This window comes from Rhinatrema bivittatum, chromosome 7 (genome assembly GCF_901001135.1).
Source record: "Rhinatrema bivittatum chromosome 7, aRhiBiv1.1, whole genome shotgun sequence".
NCBI lineage: Eukaryota > Metazoa > Chordata > Amphibia > Gymnophiona > Rhinatrematidae > Rhinatrema > Rhinatrema bivittatum.
This window is the reverse complement of record NC_042621.1, coordinates 267,565,734-267,590,575: the sequence shown is the minus strand read 5'-3', so window position 1 is coordinate 267,590,575 and position 24,842 is coordinate 267,565,734. Positions and strand designations below refer to the sequence as shown.

At 45.0% G+C, this 24,842-nt stretch overlaps 1 protein-coding gene and 1 long non-coding RNA gene across 4 annotated transcripts in view; one reads left to right on the top strand and one right to left on the bottom strand.

Annotated features, from left to right (window-relative positions):
- Positions 1–24,842, bottom strand: part of KCNIP2 (potassium voltage-gated channel interacting protein 2) — a 989,582-nt gene that overhangs the window by 375,518 nt on the left and 589,222 nt on the right. The gene's annotated exons all lie outside the window — the stretch shown is intronic.
- On the top strand, positions 10,101–10,992 carry LOC115095896. Its single transcript, XR_003857905.1, has 3 exons — positions 10,101–10,161; positions 10,343–10,508; positions 10,883–10,992. It is a non-coding gene; the product is annotated as an uncharacterized LOC115095896 (long non-coding RNA).

Genomic DNA, 24,842 nt, shown 5'->3' with positions numbered 1-24,842 from the left:
CAATTAATTCAGAACTCTACCACCCACTTGGTATATAGTTCATCATTACAGGAACATATTTCTCCCATATTGGCTGTCCTACATTGGCTACCAGTCTCATGGCAGATCAAATTTAAGGCTCTCATTCTGATTTTCAAAGCCCAGCATTAGTTAGTCCCACAATGTTCAACAATATCAACCTAGGTGTTCACTCCACTCAGCCTCTCAATTTCTCCTGGAAATCCCTTCTGTAAAAGAGATCCGATTAACCGAATCCAGAAGCCGGGTATGCAGGGTCACTGGTCTGTCCCTGTGGGATGCCCTCCTGGAGGGAATAAGAGCTGAGAGGAACCTCATGAAGTTTATGGAAACCTTTAAGACTCATTGTTTTTTGCTATAGTTTTCTCCTCCTAAAATCCTAATGACTGATGTTGTCACCTTTGGTCATTTATTGGCCAGGGTCTGAATACATGATCTAGCCCTATATGTAAGAGGTTGTTTGTAATTGATGATGCTTTGTGTGTAAAATAGTGCATATGTAACAATGTGGTCTACTTCAGTTATGTATATACAGTTGTTATCCACCAAGATCCGTAGGCTGGTGGAATATATATATTTAAAAAAAAATAAATTAATTAATATTGTCATCAAATTTCTATCTTTAATCAGTAACAGTTAAGTTGGAGACCCTCAATTGCTTCCACTATGATTATCGATGCTATTGACAGACTGACAGGCTAAATTAACTATTGGCCAATGCTTAGGGCCTAGAAGATAATCTTCCCCCTGACAGGGAATCTTGGACTTTCAGAATGTATTAACATCCGAAGAAGATTTTACCACTATAAGCCCAATTTGAGGTGTGGTCTTTGGGGTCCTGCAAGGGGACACTAGCCCAGGGGCAACACATTTTACTGCTGATTTTCCCAGAAGAGTAAATACATTGATTTTAAGTTAAAATCCCCAAACCTTTGTGTGGACTTGAATTATTTGATCCCAGGACTTGGGTTTGATATACTGAGTCTGACAAGAAAAGGCTGAAGGGTATGGCCAGATGTTAGTTATAGAGGGCAGATACGGGTTACAGAGGGAAAATCAGGTTTGCTTTTATTGTTTCCCTGTACAGCATGAGACCCTTACTCCCTCATTCCCTCTGAGCCCATCCATTTTACCAGCGGCTCAACCATCTTTTTGATCCTGCACACCAAGTGCCAGGAGAAGAACCCTTCTGCCAGGATGTTTTATTTTATGTGCCCCTGTTGGGGTCAGAGAAGGATGCAAAGGGCTAAGTCAGCATAACTTTCAGATATATGAAGATATGACTGATGCCAATATCTTCTTTCCAAACTAAAGAATAGAACCATCCCAGTATATCATAATGCTACTTTTCACATCTGTTTTGTAAAACCTTTGTACCATATCAATGGCTAAACTGCTAAAGATGCTGGCCCTGCTCTGTTTCTCATGCTGTATAAAAAGATATTGGAGCTGTCTAAGAGAGAGTTGGCTCAGTCCTGCAGAGATGTGCTTGTAACCACTTTCTGTTTCATAGAATTGAGCCCAGCATTATCTTATTGGGGAAAGACCAAGGAAAAATAAGAACAACCCCAACATTGTGGATCCTACCAGCACCTAACAAGCAGCTTACAATCCTGAAAATCATGTTAACTTTTCTGTTAAAACAAAAAAAAAACCCCTAAAACATGGCAATATCACACCCACTCAGTTCCAAGGTTTTGCTAAGCCCAAATATTGGCTTACTAAAAGTGCAAGGAGAAAATATTATTACCCTGATATTAAGTCATTGGAAAAATAGTATTCTAGAAGAAGGATCACACCACACCTGACAGAGATCAAGTCCAACTTATCATTAACTCTATGACAAAATAATATAAGTTTGATGTCCAGTCCTTGGAAAAACACTATCAGTAAGTATCAGGTCGACAGAATACTCTACTACTTGATTATATTAGCATTTAAGGAAATGCTGAAAAGAGGCATAGCACAGACTACTAAAAACTTGCAGCTTTTGCTGGCAATCCATAGGTTGTTCCATGTATAGTGGTAGTTTCCCGACATACCCAGCTAGGTCTTGTGCTATGGAGGCAGTGTCCCCTGTCACTGAAGCACAGCTACAACAAATGCTTCTAAGATGTTCGGGTTTCCGTGGGCAATTGACTGGCACTCAGAGCAAACTCCACTCTTTCACATGATTTCAGGAGACATTTGGATAAAGTAGTGTGGTTGCTCTGTTAGTCCACTAGAATGTACAGAAATAAAACAACAAGAAAACGTAAAGTGATACTTTTTTTTTTTAATTGGTGTAACTTAATTGGAGCGCTGTGGTGGTTGGTGCTGAGATTCAATGGAGTACATTACCAGTGCTTTCTCAGTCTGCAGATGGCTGAGTGTGGCACTGTGCACTTTTTTTTGCAGACTCCCACAGCTCCCTGCAGATTCCCCATGGCCCTGGACGTCCGCATGGCCTGAAAAATGTTTTATTTCTAGCAATGTGCAAAAGAAAGCCAAACATCTTGAGGCAGATATTCAAAAGCCATTTAGACGGATAACTCACAAGTTTAGCCACATAAAAAGGGGGCGATTCAGGGGCATTCCAGCGAGGGGCTGAGATATCCGGCTAACCTAGGTTAGCCAGATTACTTTAGATTTGCTTCACAGCAGGTCTAAAGTTATGTGGCCGGATAAAGTGTTACCTAACCGGATATCTTGAAAAGGCATTCGGCTAAGTAGCACTGTCATAAGCAATCGCCCAAAAAATAATAATAGGTAAGCAGCCAAATCCCTTCTCTCCCTCCCTCCCCCCAAAGCATTACACAAAGGCCCTGTCGTGCCGTGAAAACGTCACCTCCCAACTTATTGTAATCATTTACAAATTACCGGGGAGCCCCCTGTCTCGGTTACCCCTCACTTCCCATTAAAATACGTTGCACCAGCCTCCCTTTCCCCCCCCAAACCTTCCCATCCCTCCAGATCCCTTATTTTGGCAATCCTCGCTCCCGGTGCCTCCAGCGCTGACCTGACAGACGTAGCGGGTCCCTCACTCCCAGTATCCGGGGTGGACGGGCAGGGTCGGGGTGAAAGGCTCCGGCATAGCTTATCATTTTTATGAGCGGGTGGGTAGGAGGGAAGGGGGCGGGGGGGGGGGGGGATTAGCCGATGCTTCAGGTTTTTGAAAGCTTTTGCATCCGCCACTGGTAAAATTGCTTTGGCTGCTCTGACCGGCTTCTCCCCGACAGCTCTGAAGGTGCTGGCTGTTTCCTTTGCGCTGCGGCACATTACTGTAATGGCAGGTTTGTTCGCTGTTCTGGGGGGGGGGGGTATTAGTGGCGGTTTCTCGACCAGCATTTTTTCTAGGGCACCACATAAAATTAAAACTAAGAGAGCTTTAACCTGACGTTAACACCTGAACAGAAGCCACCGTGGCTCGCCACATGATGACGGCGACATGAGTTTGGCGAAATGGGGGGGGGGGACTCGGGGAGGGGAACTTCGGAGAAAACTCTCACTGATTATAAACATTCGCCAATAATCAAATGGCAATATATATATATATTTTTGCTATTGTTGCTTAAACAGACCAAAACAGTGCCTCTTTAATGTGATATTTTCTCTAAAGACTATTTGGAAAAGGCACTGGTGATGGGCATATTTCCTCATGAAATATTATTAGCGGGAGTTCTTATTCCATTTAAACAGATACAGTCATACTTTGATAGTTCATTTTTAAATTTAAACATTAATAGACAAGCCTGATTTGTCAAGCTTTTTTCCCTAAATTTGTTTATTTATTTATTTAAAATTGTTTGTTTACTGTGAATTCCAAGGATCAAGGTGGTTTATAGCGTAAGAAGATACATAAAATACATAAAAATACAAATGACAAACAACCTGAATAAAGCCATATTTATAAAATACTGTCGCTGGGATAAACAAGTCACTTAAATTATTAATTTGGGATTTCAAAAGCTTGCTTGAACAGCCAAGTTTTAAGATCTTTTTTTAAACACTTTGATATCAGACATATTTACCATTCGTTCAGACACAGAGTTACAGATTATGGGACCGGTCACTGAAAATGTGCGATCTTTCACTTCCCCTAGGTGGACTTGAGGTAGGAACTGTCGATAGACCCTTTGGGCCAGATTTTCAAAGGGGTACGTGCATAAGATACGCGCGTACCCCCCGAAAACCTGGCCCAAACTCCCCCTGTGCGTGCCGAGCCTATGTTGAGTAGGCTCGGCGGCGCGCGCAAGCCCCGGGACGCGTGTAAGTCCCGGGGCTTTCCTGGGGGGGGGGGTGTCAGGGGGGGTGTTGCGGCCGGTGCATCATCGGGGGTGTGTCACAGCCGGCACATCATTGGGGGCGTGGCCGCGGCCTCCGGACCAGCCCCCGGACCGGACCATGAAACGCCGGCGGCCAGCCCAATGCGCGCAAGTTACGCCTGCTTTGAGCAGGCGTAACTTGTACAACAAAGGTAGGGGGGTTTAGATAGGGCCAGGGGGGTGGGTTAGGTAGGGGAAGGTGGGGGGAGGCCGAAGGAAAGTTCCTCCGAGGCCGCTCCGATTTTGGAGCGGCCTCGGAGGGAACGGAGGCAGGCTGCGCGGCTCGGCGCGCGCAGGCTGCCAATTTTGGGCAGTCTTGCACGTGCCGACCCCGGATTGTAATGGATACGCATGGCTACGCACATATCTATTGAAATCCTGCGTACTCTTGTTCGCGCCTGGTGCGGGAACAAAAGTACGCGTGTGCGCAAATTTATAAAATCTACCCCTTTATTAGCAGATCTTAAAAGTTTGCTGCAGTGCATGTAAATGAAGTGCTGCTCCCATCCAGCGTGTATTTGCCCCCATAATGTACAGTTTTAATAGGACTTGATACTGTAATCTGAAATGAATCGGAAGCCAATGCGTGGTAGTTAGTACTGGCATTCTGTGATCTTATATCGTGAGTCCAGTGAGAACGCAGGCAACTGAATTCTGGAGCAGTCGGAGTGCTCTAAAGACCAGATTTTAAAACCCCGGCGCGTGTAAATCCCAGGATGCGTGTAAGTTCCGGGGTCTTAAAAGGGGGCAGTCCGGGGCCGGGGCTAGAGGCATCCGGTACAAAGACCATTTGCCGCTGTGCCAGTGCACGCTACTTGCTCCTGCTCCTTTGCAGGAGCAAAATGTAAATTACAAAAATGGGGGGGGGGGGGGGGGGGGGGGGGGTGCTAGGATAGGGATAGGAGGAGGATAGGTTAGGGGAAGGGGAAGGGAGGTTAGGGTAGGGGGTTGGAAAGTTCCCTCCCAGTCCGCTCCTTAATTGGAGCGGACTGGGAGGGAAGTGGGGAAGGCCCCGATGCATTGCCATGCGAATTTGCTAAATTATACCCCCCCTTGCGCGGTGACCTGGAATTTTACAACATGCGCGCATTAATGCGCACATGTTATAAAATAATGCGTCCATGTGTGCGCACCGGGTAGCATGCGCACATGGACGTGCACGCTTATTTTTGGAAAATCTACCCCTAAGTGTACTTCCAGGAATGCCTAATAATAGCAAGCTGCCATAATCTATGCTTATAAAAATGAGTGTCTGAAGAATTGTGTGGAAATTTCCAAAAGCTAGGAGAAGTTTTAAGGGTGTCATACATAGCTTGTAATAGCCTGTTTTGATTAGGTTTTTAATGTATGCTCTCATATGGTTTTTAATGTATGCTCTCATATGGCGACAGTAATATTTTGGTCTCATGAAGTCAAAGCGAGGGAGCTTTTCTGCATGGAGCAAGAAATAAGCCTTAGATATTCTGGCAATGAGTACTATTCTTAACCCAGAATTTCGGGGAGGTGAATTTTTCTTTCTGGGAAATTTGCATAATTCATTTCTTGTATGATTATTTGGTTTAAAACGTAAGAAATATTGTTTTTATAAATAAAAATACATTGGGACATTAGCCTTATGCAAGAATTTCATCTTTCAGCAGATGAGGTAATTAAGGCCTGAGCTAAATCCAAATAAATAAAGATGGGTAGGTATCATTCTTTATTTGCCAAAACAGTAAACACAGAAGGGTTTTTAATCTTATCTTTCAGCGTTTTCTTTCTGAAACCTTAGCAGATGATGGTGGATAGGAATTCATAAATAATATTGCATATCACCATCTTACAGTTGCTAACACTCATGCACCTCTCTATGACCAAGGGAAAACTCATCAGCTACAGGTAAAATAAGGCAGGATGGAGAAACCTTTATTAAAAATTGCTGGTTCCAATAGATCCATTTGGACTATTCCAGAACTGAAAACTTACAGCTGAAGAGCCTACCTTTATTTCCATTCAGGATAATGAAGAGCTTGGTGGTGATCCAGTATGAGACAAAGAGAATGAGTGCGATCAGGGAAATATAAAGCAAGCTGCCACTGTGAACCAACTCATCATCCATCTTCCCATCCCTGTCTGTCCAAGGCTTCAGGCTGCATCCCGGCTGCAATGTGCAAGGGCCTCAAAGCTTTGAGGGACCATTATTTTCACTGGTGTGGATGGCATTAACTTGAGCACTGAGGACAAGGGTTTGTGTATATGGTGTCAGTAATACTATGAAGGCTAACAGATGGTAAACTTATTATTCTGACACTGAAGGCAATCAAGCAATCATGTTAATAGTGTTTGTATTTGCTATATTATTAACTTTCTAACAAGTGAGGAACATCACACAGCCCCTATGGAAAAAGCATTTCAGAAATGCTCCACCCTAATCAACAATGCTCTGCACCTAGAACAGAGTCCTCAGGGGATTAAGAGTAACACAAAGAGAAAATAAAAAACCCTAAAAAAATAATCATAAATCAAAAACACTAAACAAATAAGACAAAACTCTATGTTTCATAATTTCTTGTTCTGTCACCTGAAATCAAGCCATGATATATTTAATTTATTTATTTTATCATTTCTTAAATACCACCCAACTCGGATACCAGACCTGCCTGGGGCAGTATACAACAAAACAATTTACAACAATAAAATTATAATAAACCCCGTTAAATATAATAAAACATAAAATAACATAATAAAAACACTCTGAAGCTGAACTACCCACAAGAAATTGAATAGAAGACACTTTTCAGATTGTTGATAATGTATAACATTATCATGTATTATATTGTTGTGAACTGCCTTTAGTTTGGTATATGCGGTATATTTATTTATTTGTTTTTTTCTATACCGATGTTCATCGGACATATCACACCGGTTTACAGGGTAGCATAGAGGTCTATCAAGGTAGACTTCCTGTTTTATATTGGAACTTGGCGACCTTATATTGAACTTTGTAACATTATGTATATAATATTATGTATATACATATGTATATAAATAATAAATGAAATTAAATCATGTCTTCTTTCTTCTCTTTTAGGTCATCTGATAGTTTTGGTACAGTACTGTTGCAGAACAGCAGAAGGTCACAGGAAAAAGGCACAGAGGGGTAGATTTTTAAAAAGTACGCCCGCGCATACTTTTGTTCGCACACCAGGCGCAAACAAGAGTACACTGGATTTTAATAAATATGCGCGTATCCTTTAAAATCTGGGGTCGGCGTGCGCAAGGCTGTGCAAAATCGGCAGCCTGCACGCGCCGAGCCGCGCAGCCTGCCTCCGTTCCCTCCGAGGCCACTCCAAAATCAGAGCGGCCTGGGAGGGAACTTTCCTTCCACCCCCCTGCACCTTCCCCTACCTAACCCACCCCCCCAGCCCTATCTAACCCCCCTACCTTTGTTGGAAAAGTTACGCCTGCCCGAGCCACACCCCTGGCCCTGCCCCCGGATGATGCGCCGCTGCGAAACGCCCCCGACACGCCCCCCCAGGAAAGCCCCGGGACTTATGCATGTCCCGGGGCTTGCGCGCGCCGCCGAGCCTATTCAACATAGGCTCGGCGCGCGCAGGGGGAACTTGGGGCAGGTTTTCGGGGGGTACACGCGTATCTTACGCACGTACCCCTTTGAAAATCTGCCCCAGAGTGTATATTAAACACTGAAGGAAAGAAAAGCCAAGGTAAGTGATTTGGTACCAAGATTGTTAAAAGGCTATCTTCAAAAGCACTACTCGGGAAGTGCTAGTCAAGAGATATCCAAGGTGCTGAGTCTGGGGTCTCAAGACAGAGGGTCACCCAGTGAAGTCCTGAGAACAGTGATACAGGCCCTGAAAATCTGGGAGGCCACCAACAGGAAGGCTTTACAAGCTATTCAGACTCCTGACAAAGTCAAATTTGTTTAAGTTCTGGGATTATTTTTGTATGTATCTGGAGAGGGGATATACATTTGTTTGAAATTAAATAGAACATGTCAACATATAAATTTGAAAACAAACTGAATGAAAAACAAACAAAATGTTTTTTTGTTTCATTTTCAAACCAAGGAAGCACTTATGAAGCAGCCAGCCCCAGTCTCCCTGCCTTCCCTGACAAAAAAACCTGTCTTAAAAAAAAAAGCCCATCTAGGTTTTCTCCTCATCTTCGCCACCTCATCCCCCAGTCTTCTATACCCTGGATCTCCAATGTATGTAAATCTATCTCATGCATATTCATTATGGATATCATGATAGCCCGACTGGCTAGGTATGCCTCCAGGAGAGGATTGGGAAACACTGTTTAGCTGATATGTGCCTAATGGATTTTTGCATCCCAAATGCATAATTGTACACTATTTAGCACTGATGCTCATTTTCTAAACCTTTGATCATTCTTTGCATTTTTTCAAGTCCCTTTTCATTGTTTTCACACTTTCTGCTGTGTCTATTCTATTACACATTTTTGTATCAATCTATATAAATAAAAATGTAAATGTTCGTTTGTTCAAAATCTTAAATCTCTGAAAGTTCTTCACCAATTGCTTTGAAATGTTGACACAACGTTGCATTCGATTTCGCGCCTGTTTTCATATACCTATATTATATAGATGTCACACCTGTGACAGGTAAAACATGATTTTTTGCAAAAACAGCGCCATCTGTTGGACGTAAAAGCAACACACGCTATCTACAATATAAATGGGCTCTGACCGACGGACCGCAAATGCGCAGTAGAGAGCTGCTCTACCGCGCATGTGCGGACCATAGAGCTCTGCGCTACGTGCTGAGTGTCACAGAGGGGAGGAGGAAAGGGCAGACGAGTCGCCGCTCCGAGATACGGCTCAGCCCGTTCCTCCGCCACTGGGGAAGGGTGGAGGGAGTAGTGACTGCCGGACAGTTACACACAGGATGAGGAAAGGGTCAAAGAGTCGCCGAGCCAGTCCGTCCACCGCCGGGGAAGGGGGGGGGGGGGAGGGAGTTGGGACGGCCGGAGCAGAGCTAATGCGCATTGTGAAATTAAACCAGATTGAACCACGGCAACGTGCTCCGAGAAACGGCTCAACCTGTTCCTCCGCAGCTGGGGAAGGGGGGAGGGAATAAGGACTGCCGGACAGTTACACACAGGAGGAGGAAAGGGCAAAAGTGTCGCCGAGCCAGTCTGTCCACCGCCGGGGAAGGGGGGGAGGGAGTTGGGACGGCCGGAGCAGAGCTAATGCGCATTGTGAAATTAAACCAGACTGAACCACGGCAACGTGCTCCGAGAAACGGCTCAACCTGTTCCTCCGCAGCTGGGGAAGGGGGGAGGGAATAAGGACTGCCGGACAGTTACACACAGGAGGAGGAAAGGGCAAAAGTGTCGCCGAGCCAGTCTGTCCACCGCCGGGGAAGGGGGGGAGGGAGTTGGGACGGCCGGAGCAGAGCTAATGCGCATTGTGAAATTAAACCAGACTGAGCCACGGCAACGCGTGGCCGGGTACAGCTAGTTGTAAATAAGTTTAAAAAATATGCTTAAATTGCTCCGCAATGTCACCAATAAAGGTATTGAAAAGAATTGGTCCTAGCACTGAGCCCTAGGTTCTCTGATACGCAGGAAGCATAAAATCAATACCAACAGAGGCAGAGTAATAATAATCAGTCACTTTGTGCCTCAGGATAGCAATGCACAGACTTCTATACACATGAGAAAGCCTTGCATAGACTGCTCAGTAAAGGGAAGCCCCTCCCACTACGGTGTCCAAGGCTGGTGGTAAGGGAGAGAGAGATGTTACTTACAAAGGACATCCCAGAAGCCTGGGTTAAGCATGCTGGGACACAGGATCACCCAGTCCAGTCTCCCGGAGGTAGGGAGGGAGAGCAGGAATAAAAGGAAAGGGAAGTCATTTAGGTTTACTTTTAAAAAAAAGTATTATTTAAAACTAATGTGCTGGCAACCAGTTGATGTAATATGAATTTCTTATTCATAAATGTTGCAATAAAGGTTAAAATAAGCAAAAATGTAACACATGTTCTCCCTGCATACAGAACCAGCTCTGGAACTTCACAAATGTAACCTTAGAAGTACTCCATCTCTGTATCTCGAATTCTGCCAACTGCTTAACAAGTTTGGCGGAACTAAAGTATTTTTTTAACGAAAGAAATGCGATGCTTTGCGTTTTGTATCCAGGACTTTTACTGAAGGCTACTGAAGGTAAGTGCATATCTTAGTTGTTATAGGTCACCTCTGAATGTTTACACGGTTTCTGTTATGGTATCACTGGTGTGCACACTTAACCTTGTTCTCCTGCATAGGGTGCATAATTTATGATCACTGCTTGCGTACGATGCTGTTTTGATGGAGTGCATGCTCTCTATCAAGGTGTGCTGTCTTTTCTTCTTCTCCTCCTGGTGTTTTCAAAGGAAACTACTAGGCTAAGCTATAAATAACTAAAAAAAAGCCAGTCTCCTACATTTTCTCATAAATCTTCTGGCAGTTTAATCTATGCTCTGTTGCATGACTTGAAGTCATTTTTAACTTCCTGGCTAATTATGGACACAAATCTAAAGATAATTTTGTTTCCCTAGGCTGTAGTGACCAGTGAAGCAAGATCATTCAAAAAGGAAGTATATCTTTGTATTTGTTTTAATTATGAAACTGATGTATTGTAACCCATTTAGCAAGGCTGGTTCGTTATAAACAAGCTAAAAATGTTTTAAAATAAATCAACAAATTGCCTATTTGCAATTGAAAAAATCTTTTTAAAAAAAACCTCTTTTTACATCTTTGGTGAACACGCTCTCCTTTTGATGACTCATGATTATAAATAAGGCGGAGCAGAAAAGTGGTTTTAACTAACGATGAAGCCTTGTATGAGGGTCATTCACAAATTTAAGCGTCTTTAACTTCCATGAAATGAATAAAGAGGTTAAGTGGCTACATTTCCGTTGTTAAAATAAATAAATAATAGAAATTGAGGCAAAACAAGCGGCAGGCTGCTCTCTATAATCTCCAGGGAACATTTTTTGGGGAGCTTGGAAATGCTAAGGAAAACTTGTTTTGTTTTTTTAGAACTCCAGTCCAGGTCAAAAAAAAAATAAATCTATTCCAGTCCAGGTTTGCTCAGCTAATTTGAAAGCTGTAACCTTGGCAACCTGGCTGCTTTATTTGGCCCATGGAAGGACATTATGAGGGGTGATTTGTCCAAGTCCTGTGGGTCTTCCAAGATAATTTATGACAAATTTAAGGGCATTAAAATTATTTACATGTCCTTAAACGTCGCGGGGGAGTGGGGGGTGACATCGCTGGAACTAGTATGCTTTAGGTGAGCTCAGAGAGGCCTTCAGCACTATACTTTGAGTGATGTCAGCAGGGAATGGCTACAGTAACCCTTTTACAGCTCTTACAGTTCAGCATTATAGGAGCACAACCTTGGAAATTGCTGAGGGCAGACCTGTAGACTGTACACTCTGTAACAAAAGCAGTCCAAAGCTGTTTTAAAGTGACATAACACTGAAGGATCTCGCAAAGACATATCAGTATGACAGAGTGAATGTAGAGTCATTTTAACCAGTCAAATTTGATATTATGAAAAGAACCAAGGTAAAAGATAGGGAGCGCTAATATAACAGTGATAGCAAGCTAAATCGCACGGTATAGCTCGGCTTTAGTGAGCTGTATGAACGGAGGAAAGAAAGAAATGTGCTGTCATTATCAAATTCCATGGTTCGTTTACTAATACCTAGTAACCTCCCATCTCTCATTAATTATCAAGCCTCCCATTTTAAATAAGGCTGACAGATCCTGTGATAAGATCTCCGTGCTAAGAGGATCTGGAAGGGCTCAGAGCATAGCTGAATTCCAGAGCAAAATATCCAAATTCCAGAAGTTTATTTATTTACAATACATATTATCTGCCTTTAGCGGACCTGCCGTACTAAGCGGAGTACAATAGAATTAAAATAGCTTAGAGTTAAAATAAAATAAAACAAAACAAAATACCATATTCAGCTTACTCCTTACAATCCACCAGCAACTCCAAACTCTCCCAGACTAGCCCGTTCTCAACACCTTGTTATGCTCAGGCTTGTGAACCCTTCGCCGACGGGAGGATGGTATACCTTACGGAAGATCCGTAGGTTCTCTCGTCGGGTGGCGAGGCAGAGCGGAAGACGGGACCAGCTGACCCTCGGCACTGGAGACTGAGGCGACTGCGGAGGCGGATGAAGAGACGAGAAGCGGAGCTGTGTCTTCACCACTGGAAGTCTGTGGTCCCCCCAGGAGGAGCCCATAGGGACCCAGACCGCTGGGGCTTAGGTGGACCTTTGAGAGGTCAAGGTATTGGTGCAAGGGCAGACTGGAACTTCGCCCTGGAAGCCCGCGGTCCCCCCGGAGGAACCCATAGGGACCCGGACCGCTGGGACTTAGGCGGGCCCTTGGAGACGGCAGTCTAGAAGGAGTCCTAGGTCGAGTGCCAGAGGGTTGTCGCTCACCAGTCCGAGGCCACACACCAAAGGATCACCACTTGCCAGTCCGAAGTCACACGCCAGAGAATCACCGCTTGCCAATCCGAAGTCGTACACCAGAGAATCACCGTAAGCCAATCCAAAGTCAGGAAACGGGAACACCAGGACGAAACAGGAACAGGATCCAAAGCTCAAGGAACTCACCGAAGCAAGCAGACTAGACAACGCTGGAGGACGGTGCCAAGTCACTGAATGAGCAGAGGAAGCTTCCCTATATATTTCCCCTGCTCAGGCTGATCAAGAACAGGTGAAGCTAGTTAAAGGGATTAGGTCCCTTTAAATCTGCAAAGGGGGCGTGGCCTCACACCTAAGGATGGCGGCGGCCATCTTTGATTTTCCCCCGCAGAGGAGAGACGCCGCTGGACGCCGCGAGGGGGGAGCAGGATGGCTCCCCCTGCAGCGAGCAGCACCGGGGCCGCGCAGGAGCGACGGCCTGAGTCAGAGCCCTCCCCCGGCGAAGGAACGCCGTGGACAAGGTAGGGGGCTGCGGTCGTGGTCTGCCACGGCCGCAGAACACAACACACCTCCTAAAACAGTAAAGCCTTCAGCTGCTTATGAAACACTGAGATACAAAGAGTCCAGCAAACCATTCCACGAAGAAAGTCCCAAATACTCCCTTAGTTTTAACATAAAGGGGAGTCAGCATTACTTTGTTTCCTTGTTGGGACAATGTGGAGCTGCATTTAGTTGCAAAAATATAAAAGATAAAGACATTGATGTACGTATTTATTCCCCAAAACACCAGTGATTTTTGTTGCTGCCAGATCTGCCTTCCCCTTACAGTTTTCAAGTGGTGTGGGTTTGTTTAGCGCCCCCCCCCCCCTATCAGCATGCGTCCCCGTGCTTCATTTCTGCTGGGCCGGTGTTGAAACCTTTTTCTTTTACCTACTGTGCTCTTACATTTCTCAGGATTCTGTGCAGGGCCCCCTTGGAACAATGACATTCCTCTTGGTCTTCATTTTTAATGATTTTTGCTTATTTTTACATATTTTTCTCTCTCCCGGGATGGGAACGATACCCGGAAGTGACATCATTATAATCTTCCCGCCAGATCCGGACTTTACTTCATTTCAGCACCGGGGCCTCCTCAAGGCTCTCGGCTCCCGCAGCAGCCTCCTCTTCCAAACCTGCTGCGACGGAGACTGGCCCGGGCGCCGTGGAAGATACGGGGCCACTCCGGTCCTAGCTGTACTTCCTGCCCTTTAGCTCCGCCCCACCTCCTCCTCCCGTGAGCCTGCAGTGTCCAGGAGAGTCAGGCCCTTCTCTGCTGTGGCCCTAACAATGCCGCCACCGACTTCACCGGCACAGCAGGGAGAAACGAAAGCACGCCCCAGGCAGCCTCAGAGTCCGGCTGCCTCAAAATTAAAAGAAAAAAAAAGAAACGGGACAGCTGCACAGCCCTGATGCTGCTGCCCTGTTTCCGTAGCTATAGACCCCAGCGTCAGACCTGCGACCCCCGTGTCACTGAAGCACCACGGGGGAAAGAGCTAATCGCCCTACTAAGCAGCACAATGCTGCTTTCTCTCTTAAGCACAGCTCCCCTGGTCACTCGGGCCCAGCGTGAACACCGCAGCCTGACGCAGCAAACTGCCAATCAGCTGCATCAGCTTCGCCTAATTAGGTGCCCAAACAGGTGAAAAGTGTTTTGTTTTGTTTTGTTTTTTTAACATTTTTCCCTCAAGTCAATCTTTCACCTTTATTATGCTTCAAAATCCTGGTGATGACAGCACTTCCATGAGAATGGCATCCCAGCTGCTGTAGATGATGAATGTGGATTGGTAAACAGCAAACCAATTAGTGGGATGAACACTTCTTTATGTGTGGAGGAAAAGCAGTTTTTTTTTTAAGTACTACAAGGTTAAGGCTCTTAAATACATTACTTCTCTGTTTGCTAAGTAGGCTAACACATTGAATAGTGATATCTTGGAGAACTATCTCCAGTTTCAGAATACACTGTCTGACTTTCAGAGAAATCCATGTTAAATTTAGACACTGCCTCCAACAGCAAATGCCGTTGACATGGAAACTGCCTGCCAGGTAATGTGAAGATAAAACCCACCTTTCTGTCTTATCGACTTGCTGCTATTACTTCTTAAAGGAACACAAACAAGGACTTGGGTTTCCAGACACACAGCTTCAGCATTTCACTGGGGAGGATCACTTTCTGATTTTAGCCTTAGGAGAGGTGTCGGGATCACCATGAAGTGAGGAAGGTGAGCGTCTGCAAATTTCCTGGCCCTTTTTCGGTACACCGCGAGCCTCTGATCCGCCAAAGGCATGCAACAAACTTCCAAAGTCACCTCTTTTCAGAATTATAAATGTATTTCCTATCACTCTTTAACAAAGCCCAGATGTTGCTGTCACAGGCGGATATGCGCCATTCTTCACAACCATCCCATCACCTCAACCATCTCCAGCCGCTGCCAGCTCCCAGGCACAGCCCATCATAACCTTATGGCTGAATCAAGCCATATGATTAATCAACAAAGAAATTTGGGGGACAATATCTGTTAGAGACGTGGGACCATTTGCACATCATTTGGGAAGTTGAAGAGTGATCAGACATAGATAGCACTAAAGAATTAACTGATGTTTTCAGTGATACCTTTTGCGAATAAAGCTTTCTTATTGGCATATGCCGCCAGTATATGTTTGCTATACATGTTCATCGCCATCAAATGTCAATCACTCAAAAAACTATTAATAGCAATGCACAACTCTGTTAACATCCTACATACTGGTGTAGTCTAAGTAGACAAGGTTATGTGATTAAGTTAAACTATACGAAAGCAAAATTTGAGTTTACCTGCTCTGATTTAGTTGGAAAAGAATGCATAAACTACATATTCAAAGGCAGCGACATAAGGAGGAAGCAACGGACCTCAGTGTAGTATAGGGTGGTTTAAATTGCACTGGTTCTATGCAAGGAGACAGATGTGCATGGTCTTCGTATCTTCTCTCCCCAAACAAGTTCCTTGCTCTGAATTATAAAGAATCCCTTCTGATGCTATGTACGAATGCCAGTGCAACCTCTTTACCGTCTGCACGCTCAAGCAGAAGAGGAGATGCCCTGAGCATCAGAGTTTGGGGGTCTCTTCCTTTTCATCTCCTGGAAATTTTGGGCACAGGAAGAGCGCAAGGGTGATGGGATGTTTGTACTTTCATCACAGAATGCTCCAGCTGATAAGTAAATTGATAGACACAAACCATCAAAACAGGGTTAACTGAAAGACAAAGTATGGCGAATAAAGTTAAGAGGCAAGGAAAGACTAGAAGTAAGCAAAGAGAAACCCTGGACAGAGTTTCCTTGAGAGGGAGGGACCAGGCAACAGGAAGGAAGAAGGGGAGGACTGGCCTGTGGGTTACAGGAAAGCTGGAGCCTGAAAAACAAGGCAAACCTCACTGGAAGGACCACTCAGAAGGTCGGTACCCCCCATGGATTAATCCTATCTGACAGAGACAAACCCAAGCTAAGATGGATGAGGATTTTTGTAGAGACTGCCATGCTCTAAATGTTCTGTCTAATCAGGACTCTCAGTCAAGAGGTCATTGAGAGCTCTGCGAGAGTCAGGGTTTCCGTTTATCTTATGTATTTGTTCATGATTAACCCCCCCCCCCTCCCTGAATGATGCAGGGGATGAAATAAGGAAATTAATTTACTGCAGCCAAGAGGGCAAGAAGAGCAGAGGGCCATGACAACAGTGAAGTTTCACACCATCCGTGTCCATGCAGCATTACCAGAGTCACTGAAAGAGCAGTGCCACATCACAGCCTCCATGGTGCTGTCATTCCATCCCATCCAGAGACCTTGGTTCTGCCTTCTCTGGAGATGAAAAGTGACTACTCCACTAGAACTGAGGCTAATACAATCATTTGGGCTTGCTGCATGGTAGTTGGTTGCCCAGTGACTGGGCAGAGCTGACACATGAACCATACAGGCACAGGTACCATTTTGTTAAATTACCAATTCAGCCAGTCAGATCAGAGCTCATTACAGGTTCTGACTGTTATACTGAAATACAAGAGCGCCTACAAAAATAGTACTATGGGTTTAAATATTTATAGCATTTGTATTAAAACTGAAGGATACACAGCTGTTAACATATTTCTAAAAGCACCTAAGAGATGAAAATCTAATTAAAAAGCTGCCTTCCTGATAATGTTAGCATACACTGGAGATAACAGACAGCACCTGTGTTTGCTAAACTGGGAATTCATTTAACACTTGCTAATAACATCAGAGAAGCACAAGTGGCACGAGCTCCCACCTCTGTCAAGAGATCACAACAGTGGCAAACTACAGGACTCAAATGAATGTGAATGCTCTTAAAATAAAGAACCTGAAGCTGGGGAGTAGCCCAGTGGCTTATGCAGAATGTCTCCGTTTTGATCCCCGAGTCAGGTCTCCTGCACCCCTGGACAGCTGGGGGCCTGCAGTGGTCACAGCCCCTGAGGAGGAAGGTTATTGTTAAAGGCAACACCTGGTGGCTGGATTCAGACGCCATGAGTTCTTGAAGGAGCCCTGATGAATAGATCTGGCCCAGGACCATCCCTGCAATGACCAGTCTAGGTATGCTGGGAGTGGAAGGAGAAGGGGGGGATGGATATATAATAGGGGGAAACCCCCCGGTAATTATGAAGGAAAGCTCATGGTGCCAGATGGCATCCCTTTTTCCAGTTGAGCTGGAAGTACAAAGAAGCAGGAGAAACTGTTAAGTGTGGCACTGGCGATGAGTTGCAATAGTGTACCATTTACCAGGTGGTTCTGAAGGGCCTCATCCTCCACCAACATCCCATACCCTCTCCCCTTCAATTTCTAGTTTTCCAGCTACGTGCATGCAGTTGTATGCTGTTGCTGGAACCCCAGGGTAACTGGGACAACAAGCACAATAAAGACAGACAGAATGCTTGCCTTAGAGAAACCCCGGTGAAAGAATTCCATAAAGGAATACAAGATTGAATGCAAAGAATGGATAGAGTAGACCAGAGGGGCTTGGAGAGGAAGAAAAGCAAACATTTGGGTGGGGGCAAAGCTAGAGGGGTAGTTGAGAAAAGGTTGGCTAGAGAAGCAGCAACCTAGCACATGAAATCCCAAGCAACCAAGAATGGAAAATAAATCTCCTTGCTCAGTTTTCTCCTCTAAGGCTCCGTGCTCGTCTTTTGAACTTATTTACCCGCACGCTTTGCTTTAGCAGACTCACAGGGCGTCCCAGCATCTATCAAGATAAATGCTTCCCATTACCATGCTGGTTTCATTGTAACAAGGCAAATATTTGTTCACCTTAGGCTTAACATCTGTGGAGCAGCGTGAGGAGCTGTTATAGCAGGGTACTATTGGGTGGCTTGACAGCACATCAGTTGATATGTGACACCAAAGACAAAAGAGCCCAGAGGATGTAGCAAGAGGAGAAACAAAAGCAGGAGATCAAAAGGATAAGACCCTTAGGGGAACCTGTTTTATCAGACAGACCAAAATTATAATGAAACATTATCTTTTATCACACCTTGAGCTGTCTAACATCCCCCACTCTGGTGCTGGAAAGCTTATCTCTTCTGAACCTTCTAAAATATATCAGATGCTGTTCAGCTGAACATTAGCAGCTGGTCTAGCAGTTACAAGTGTTTGCCTTCCAATTCTGACAACCACAGCGTATTCAGAATCATTTTCTGCCTGGGGGCACCTATATGACATCAGCCCATCTGCAGCATGGGGATGGGATGTCTGCTCCGGATACAGGAGTGAAGCGAGCTCCCAGCAGCTTTCACCTTAGCCACATTCCAGAGCAGCATCTACAGATAATAAAATAAAATAGGTCACAAGCAGCAGGAGGAGCAGCTCTAAATTACCTTGTTATAAAAAGCACACTATTCAGATAGCTGCTTCTGTGTGGGCTGCAACTTGAAGATCAGTTTGATTGCACAAAGTTTGTAAAGCAATGTTGAAATCCCAAGATGAAAAGGGGTGCAGTTTTCAAAAGTCCGCAGGTAGTTGCAAAGCCTTCTCAAAGGGAAAGTACGTGTACAGTGTCTCTGAGAACTGCCAAGAGAAAAAGTACCTGCCGGAAATGGCCCCCTGGTTTTTTCCCTTCCAAACAATGCGCGTCGTTTTGAAAATCCAAAACTAGGCACGCTATTGCATTCCCCACTCTGACTCTGCCCTGGGGACACCCCCGCTCATGCATATCTGAGTAGGTACCTGTTTAAAGGATTACGAAAAGTACATTCTGAGGTAGTTTTTCAGTAACCCCGACCAGGATCGAGGCACTTGGGGACTTTTGCAGTTGCATAATTTATAGTGAATTGCCAATGAGAGGGTACACAGGTAGCTTCTCCTTTGAAAATTTCATTAACACTCAATTCAGATGCAAAAGTGCCCAAGTACTTTTGCATTTGCCACTTGTGCTTGCGCAGAAACAAGGACAAACGGCCTCATTCACTAAGCCGCGTTAGGGCCATTTAATGTGCGAAAAAACCTTGCGTTATTCCAGTCCCGGCACTGCACATTTTTACATGAGTTCATTACCATGCAAATGCATGCTAATTTGCTCATTACTAGCCTAATCAATGCAAATCAAATAATACAGCTTGCGGAAAAATTTGCAAGCCGTGTTATATGAATAGAAATGAGCTACAACTCAGGAGTTGTAGCTAATTTCCCACAAGTCCCTCTGGATGTTAGCGCATGTCCGGAGGTTACCTGAGACATAGATTTAAAGGAGCTGCTCGGCCCCCGCGAGTTAGAAAACCCCCCTTGCTTAGATTCCTCTCCCACTCCCCCCTGCCCTTACAAGTAGTGGAGGAAAGGCTAAAAAAAAGCATTTTTAACGGAAGGTAGAAGCCCCGCCCCATCATAGAAAAATCCAGCCCCCAGAGGCTGGGAGCCAGGACCCCCTTTACCCACCCTAGCCTCCCCTCCTCCCCGGATCACCTCCCATTTGTAGAAAACAAGATCATGGAGTGAGTGGAGGCAGTCTGGTTGTGGGGGTTTTGAGGAGGGGGGGGGTTGCGCTTATGTGCAAAATTTTATTTATTTTTTGTCTTTCCTCCACCGTGGGCCACCTACAAGGGCGGCAGAGTGGGTGGGACAGGGGTTCTAGGCAGACCCCTGGAGACTTTTCCAACTTGAGGTGAAGGGGGGAGAGCCATCGTGCTCAGTTTGGGGATGCTTTTGCTGTTCTGGTATTTTTCCTTGGGGAAAAGTAACATGGTATTCACCAAGGAGCAGGGGGATCCATTGGGCTGCTGTGTCATTTACTGTGACTTGGTGAATCCCGGGGTATTTTTTGTTCCCTCAGGGAAAAAACCCATCTGCAGCTTAGTGAATGAGGCCATAAGTGCGTACATTTGAAAATACAATTTTACTGCCGAGTTTGCTCCCCAGTCCCTCACCCCAGGGAACACCTTTTTAAAAAAAAAAACTTAGTGTTAAAAGTACTGCATTGTGAAAGTAAATGCGTGTTTTTGGCTGCTCTGAAGAATGCAATTTTCACCCTAGGGTATCCAGGCGGATAACTCCTTAGTTACCTTGTGAGATCCCTTTCAAAACTCTCCTCTCTTGGTTTTGTGAATAAAACATTCACCAAAGTAGTCAATGTGGTTACAATAATAAATGATGGAAGAAAAGAACTAACTGGCCCACCCAGTCTGTCCGCACTGCCAAGAATACCTCCCCAGCTGCCAGCCACAGAGTGTGACTGCCTGAAAGGTATCGCCTTTTCCAGGTCAGTCTTTTCTCATCTTGCTTCTTGATACTCCACCATCTTGGGTGGAAGGACATAAACATCCCCTCTCTGTCCCCTCCAGCACCCAACTTTCCCATGGCTAACCACAGGGTTCTGAAATAATCTAAATAACCAGCAATACTAGCGTGGCCATTGTCCAGGCATGCAGCCTCCTAGGACCCTTGTGTAGCCTGCCGGACAAGAGCGCCTTCGATAACAGGCGGACTTCTACTTAGTGACAGAACTTACAGCCTGTCGGACGGATCCAGCTGCTCTTTCGAATCTGTCATCGTGGTACGATATAAATAGCTACAGTTACTAGTGAGTTTCCCAGGTCCCTCGTGTGGCCTGCTAGACGGACCCAGCTGCTCTTTCGAATCTGTCATCGTGGTACGATATAAATAGCTACCATTACTAGTGAGTTTCCCAGGTTCCTCGTGTGGCCTGCCAGACGGACCTGGCTAAGTGAGTGCCTGCGTTTCCACTAGGAATGGCATATGTGACCTGCCAGAAAAGCCCAGCATCAGATAACCAGGCCTGTGTTATCACTTGGGCTTCTAGCCACATATTCTAGCAGCCCCAACACCCATTGCTCAGTCAGTTGAGTAAAGAGCTGTGAACCCTTAAATAAGTGCTGCTAGGTTGTGCTTTCTGCTTTCTACACTTTTAGCAACTAAGCATCCTGTGTGCTTATCCCATGCCCTCTTAAACTCTGTTACCATTTTAGATGCCACTACCTTGCAAATCTTTCTGAAAATGAAACAAGCATTCTCCTGATTTGATGGTATTTTCTAGTGAAAGCAAACAAAAAACAATTTTATGGGTTGACGCTACGATGTTTCTGTGGCTATGTGAACATTTCTGAAACTGATTTTCACGTTTGGTGAGGGATTTTTTCACACGTTTATAGATGTGCCTATACATGAGTACCTGCTGTGATGGGCATTATATTCCCCTGGTGAATACAAGAAGGCAGGCTGTAAGGAAAACCTGGGAAGAAGATCCAATATGTAAAAGAAATCAAAATAGGAGGCAGACTCCAACTCCCAGGAGGCACAGGGTGGTTCTGGAAGGGGAGGAACTTCCCAGGCTTTGCCCTATGGAGAGGACAAGAGATCCTGGGCGTGGTGGGAGAAGGGTGAGAGCTTGTCTGAAGGAGGGGCAGGGCAGGAACAGGAAGGAGTCCTACTAGAACCAGATGAAGAGACGGAAGAGATGGAGGCAGGGGCATACCCTGGGAAGTTCAGAGTTGTGGTCACCATGAGATTGCTGTTGTTTAGCAGATGGCGAGGGGAGGGGAAGGAATGGAATAATATGTATCAGCTTTCTAAGAACATAAGATATGCCATATTGGGTCAGACCAAGAGTAGATCAAGCCCAGCATCCTGTTTCCAACAATGGTCAATCCAAGTCACAAGTGCCTGGCATGTAGCCAAACATTAATAAATCACAAGCTACTATTGCTTATTAATAGCAGTTTATGGATTTTTTTTTATCTAGGAACTTATTCAAACCTTTTTTAAACCCAGTTACACTAACTGCCGTATCCACATCCTCTGGCAATGAATTCCAGAGCTTAACTATGCACTGATGAAAGAAAATATCTTCGATTTGTTTTAACTGAGCTACTTGCTAACTTCATGGAGTGCCCCCTAGTCCTTCTCTTATCCGAAAGAGTAAATAACCGATTCATATTTACCCGTTCTAGACCTCTCATGATTTTAAACATCTCTATCATATCCCCCTCAGCCGTCTCTTCTCCAAGCTGAAAAGTCCTAACCTCTTTAGTCTTTCCTCATAGGGGAGCAGTTCCATCCCCTTATCATTTCAGTCACCCTTCTGTGCACTTTCTCCACTTTTTGAGATGCGGCGACCAGAATTGTACACAGTATTCAAGGTGTGGTCTCACCATGGAGCGATACAGAGGCATTATGACATCCTCTGTTTTATTCACCTTTCCCTTCCTAATAATTCCTAACATTATGTTTGCTTTTTTTGATTGCTGCAGCACACTGAGCCGACAATTTCAATGTATTATCCACTCTGATGCCTAGATCTTGTTCCTGGGTGGTAATTCTCTCTTCCACTCCCCCCCCCCCCTGCCCACAGCTTTCTCTCTCTTTCTTCCATCCACTACCATCACCATACCTGGGAACTTCCCTGAGATTGCTGTTGATTAGCAAAGGGCAGGGGTGGATGGGAAGGGATGGAATAATTATGTATCGGCTTTCTCTTTTACCCCCCAACTAATCCATACTTTCTCTCTCTTTCTCCCACCCACCACCATCATCTTTTCCCCTTCAGAGATGACCCCAGCATACCCCTTCCTCTCTCCCTGACCCCAGCATGCTCTTTGCTCCCTCCCCCTATAAGTCACAGCTCCATGACTTCTGCATCCTCACTCTGAGTGAGTTCCAAATCTGGAATCACAGCTGCAGCCCCTCTTTGTTTTCTCCCCACATTCTTCTTGCAGTGTTTGCTCCAGTCACACCCCACTTCTCCTATTCTCTGCAGCTTACTGAGGAAGGGGATTGGCTGAGCTGCATACGGAGAGGCCCTGAGATTTCTAGCATTTCCCCTAAGACCCTGCAACTGATGCCAATTCCCTGAGACTCAGGGTGAAATCCTGAGAGTTCCCAGGCATGGGCGGAGGTGTTGAGCAGTTCTGAGGATGAGCTGGAGTCAATGGACATGGGAGACCCCTCCAGAAGAGGTCACATTCATGGAGACTGCAGAGCAGGCGATTTAAGAACCAGGTCCATAGAGCACAGCCAAGCTTAGGCTATTCAGGAAGCAACTGTGAGCAGCGTGCAGGAGGATTAAGGCGAGAGTTGCTTTCTTATCATATGAGTTTGAGACTGATGTGGTTTGGTAAAGTAAAGCTTTAGAGAATAAACTTCCAGGATAACCTGGGACTATGTGTGCTTAAGCCCAGCTCACCAGCTGGGGTGAGAGGATTTGAACCCAAAGCTGTGCCACCCTGGAAGGAATAGCGTACAGTAAAGGTATAGAGACTTTAAAGTACTGGGATGACAAGGACTATGTAAATTTATTTAAATTTCTTTATTTATTTAAAATGATTTATATACTGGGATATAATCAAAACGGTTTACAATAAAACATACATAGTAAAATATCACATACATAAAATAAGTTCAAAAAAAACATTATTAATCAAATAGACAAAAAAGCAGAACATTGCATAAGAATAAGTGAAAGAAAGTTAAAGTGAAGGGGGAATGCTTAAGCCCAGCTCACCAACTGGGTTGAGAGGATTTGAACTCCTAGCCGTGACCCCCTGCAAGGAACTTGGTAAATTATATGCAACAGAGACTGGAGCACCTGCTCTGGGGCACCTCTGAGGGTAGAACCACGGAAGCTGCAAGGAGGAGTTGGGCATCAGGACTGTTGGGGAAAAACACCCCCCAGAGACTTAACCAGTGGTTCAGTTTCTTATGTAACCAGAAAATTTAGCTGGATTGCAATCGGGAGAGTGGCCAGTGGCATGAAGCCGTGACACGGCCCATAAATGCAGAGGTGCATATTTGTGTAAGTAGGTAAGACACTTAAATGCCTTGGAAACTTTATGAGTTTGAACTTTAACATGCAAAGTGGCATAAAATCTGCGAGGGAAACCACGATACTTTAGTCTATATAGTGAAGCCAGGCCACGTTCAGGACAACAATAACAATCTCCCATCAACATTTTGATTATAAATATTAATGAAGGAGCCATTAAAAATGTAGAAAAGACCAAAGGCAAAGCCCGGAAGATATAGCATGCCATTAGTGAAAGGACAGCTTGTTCGGCTAGGAGAATGGCTTTTGATTATTATTTTAAAAGCCACATAAAAGGATTTAGAAGACGCAGGCAAGATTAAATTTTCGGCATTGTTCTGCGGAGAACGCTTGATAAAGAGAGCTATTTCAGCACCCGGCTTACATTGCAGAGTACTGTATATACCTGGGCACTGACAGTGAGAAAAAGTTTAAATTCCCAAAAAGGCTCTTAAGGTGGCAGTGCTAGCTAAAGTCTTGAAGAGGGCAACTTTTTTAAAAAAAAGGGGTTAAAAAGGGTGTTTTGCATGCAGGAAAGGCCTTTTACAAAATGCTCGCCCGATATGCGAGGAAACTTATGCAGGATATCGTCGTGTCCATGCTTGTGTTTGCCCGAAGTCCGTGGAGGCACTCCCGGAGGGAAGGGTTTGCACGTGCGTGCGCCTGTTCGGCACTTTCAAAAGTGCACATGTAAAATTTTCTGAAAAATGTCTGCGCGTAATTCACTAAGGTGCAATTGTGTG